A 3588-nucleotide genomic window follows, 5' to 3' on the forward strand; every position below is an offset into this window, starting at 1 on the left:
TCCTTAGCTTTTCTGAAGAGTCATGTGATAGATCCATTTTTGATTCTGGGATTTTTTTTCATTTCTTTAGTTTCTTTCACCCCCCAACTATTCATTATGTTGAGTCCCTCTTCCCTTTTCCTTTGTTTACTTATTTCATAAGTTGACTTTTCCCCCTTTCAATGTGGACATATTCCCTCTGGAAGGTTTTTGGTTTCATTTGTTTGTTCTTCTGCATTGATACATTTCCTGCTCTTTTTGCAGTGATGTGGGGGAATTGGGTTCAAACACAGTGACTTGTTCTACTATATTTCTCTTCCCCCAGATCTTTCCCTTCCTATGCCATAAAACTTATTTATTCAATTTTTTGAGTAGCTGAAAGCCTTCTCTAATACACTGGTGACAGAATCAAGATTGAAAAGGATCTTAAGTCTGAAAGAATAGAGTGAATGAGCAGGGAAAATGCAAAATCCTATTCTTAATGTTTAAAAAAAGGCAAATGCAGTGGTAATACAGGATAGAAGAAACCTAGGTCAGCAATAGTTCTGGGGTTTTATTTGACAAGCTCAGTTACAAATCAATGAACGGTATCATTACACTACCAAAATAGGTCATGCTACCTTAGTCTGCATTAATGGGTGTATAATGGTCGTATCAGAAGCAAGTCATTGTCCCATGACATTCTATGATGCTCAGACCTCACCTAGAGTGTTGTTAGAGGGCATTTCCAGAGGACAGTTATGGCTGAAGTGTCTGGAAATATTAAATGAGAAAAGCTGAAGGAACCAGGCATGTTTTACTTAGAAAAGGTAAACTTTAAAAGAAATATTATGGCTGTCATCAAATATCATGTGAAAGAGGGATTGGATTTATTTCAAAGAGCTCCAGAGGGCAGAACTAAGATTAAGAGGAATATTTTTAGCTCAGTGTAAGGAAGCACTTTCTACCAGTTTGAACTAATACTAGAAGGAGCCACCTCATGAAGTTGTGAGCTCCTTATCACTAGTGTGATTTATGCAAATTCCATTTGAAAGGGTTATTTCCAAGAAGTGAGTCAGACTGGGTCAGAGGTTGGACTTGATGACCTCTAAGGATTCCTTGATTGCAAATATTTTGGTGACATCTGATCTCTTGATTGATGACTGTCTCCTAGGGACCACCATTTTAGGAAGGACCCCAGTCATATTTGACCTCACCCACATCTAGACCCAGTATCCAGATTTCTCCTTCTCTTTGCCTGTTGCTTTGCCATCTCTGCTCTGAGACCCTACTTTCCAGATTAAGATCTCCCTCCTTGAGGCCATCATTTCAAGAAAAACCTCAGTCACACTTCATCTCACTCATGCCTGGACTCAGTCACTAGATTTCTTGTTCTTTTTTTCCTGATGTCTTATTCTCACATGGGTACCCATGCCCACACTTTCTAGCTTCTCTATATATGTTATCTTTCTTGAGGGCAGAAAGTGCATGGTTTTTTACTTATATTTGCATCCTTAGCACTTAGCACATGCTAAAATTTAATAAATAGTCTATCCATCCATCCATCCATCCATCCATCTGTCTATCTATCTATCTCATCTATCTATCTAAAATATTCCTTCAGACATTGAGCAGATACCATGAAATCTAGCTAACTTTTCACAAAACAATGTGAAATTATTTCTTAGATCTTTATCAATAACATATTTTTCTTGACAAGCCTCCCTTCTACTTTTTTTTTATGATGCATATTCCAGTAGTAGGAGGTTGCCAGAGGAATTGCTATTCAGGTACAAGTTGGATTGCATACCTTCTGATTTTCTTACCAACAGACTTCAGTTCTGTATGAACATCTAAGATTTCCCATGTCCTTGATGTAATTAAATAATTATTATCAAAGCAATCATAGCAGAGTGGCTAAAGAGTTGGTCTTGGAATGAAGAAGACATGAGTTCAAGTCCCATCAGTTCTCAAAGTGGGGTCTGGTGACATCTGAGTCTCCATAAAATGGAAATAATAATAGTCCCTAACTTGTTAACTTGACAGCTCCTGAGACTGTTGTGAGGATAAAATGACATGACATTTACAAAGCAGTTTGCAAACCTTAAAGTGCTGTGTAAATTCAGCCATTGTTTATTAAGTCATGGAGCAGCTTTGATATATGTCAGTGGAGGGAGTGTCCATCCCAGACCCCTGAAGTCTTCCTTAAGGCATGGATTCCTTTAAAAGCACACAGATAACTTTGGTACAACCCAGCACAGATCCCCATTCTATTGGCAGTTCTCACTAATCCCCGTGGGACCCAGATGTTTTAGCCAAACTAGCTTCAGATTTATAGCATAGTTTGCCATAAGGAAGATGAGGCAGTGCTCATTATAGTGTGCCAGTCACTGTACCAAGTGCTGGGGATCCATACCCCTGCCCTTTCATTTTGGTGGAATCTACCTGACTGGCAGAATCACAAAAAGCCCTGGAAAGGCTTTCTCAAACCGATCTCAGGTAAATGGAAACCATCTCCGATTTGCCCTGTAACACGAAAGGTTTCATTCCATTTCCACCTGTAATCAAATGTTGTTTGGAAAGAATTAGATCCTGATTCTTCAACTCCTCTGTCCTTTCATTTAAGTGGTTTTACTAGGCTGGAGAGACTCTAGAGTCTTTTTTTTTTTTTTTTATCTCCAGCACATAGTACAGTTCCTGGTACATAGTAGGTACCGAATAAATGCTTATTCCCTACACCCAGAGACCAGGGTTCTGGAGGACTGAACTGTTCATCTCCCAATTCTCACTCTGGGTGCTCAAGGTCCTGATGAGTGAGTGCCTCACCTGGGAGCTACCATCTGTCTAGCTCTAGACATGCTCCACTTTATTTCCTGGACATCTCCTTGCCAGTTGTTTTTGTGTCTCCAGCATCTACATACATGCCAACTCCTCTCCCCCTAACTTTCTGGTTCTGAAACCATGATCAAATCAATAATTCCATTGCTAGGCACCCTGTGGGGGAGACAGGAGGCAGCATGTATAGGGCAGGTCAAACTGCCACCACCTCCTTGACCCCCAGGTTTTATAGCCATAGCAACTGAAGACCCAAGAACTGCCAGATGTGAAATCAACAGATCTGATTTAATCTGTGGTAATGACAATAGAGAAGAGGCATGACCATTTGTTTGAGGACCATGGGACCTTTCCATCTGATTTGCAATTGAAATCTATGTGTTTTTTTTTCTCACTTCCCCCCTCCCCCCGTTGGAATGTGAGCTCCCAGAGTGGGGGGACTGTCCAACTTTTCTATCTGCATCCTCAGAACTGAGCACAGTGCTTTGCCCATAGAACATGGTTAATAAATACTTTATTCATTCATTTGTTTGCTCATTGTGAATTGGAAATGTATGTCAATCTATTCCCTATGACTCCACTCATCCACCCCTGCAAATATATATATATATATATATATATAATTGTCTCCCCCTTTAAGGGTACTTGAAGGCAGGAATTTGTCTTTGCTGTGTATTTGTACCCTCGGGGCTTAGTGCCATAGTCTATATTTATTTATTCTTTCAAATGCATAACACAATAAAAAGAAAGTGAGTCCATTTTATATAAGATAACAACACAATTGAACATTTCAAA

This window comes from Notamacropus eugenii, chromosome 3, assembly GCF_028372415.1.
Source record: "Notamacropus eugenii isolate mMacEug1 chromosome 3, mMacEug1.pri_v2, whole genome shotgun sequence".
NCBI classification, from domain to species: Eukaryota; Metazoa; Chordata; class Mammalia; order Diprotodontia; family Macropodidae; genus Notamacropus; species Notamacropus eugenii.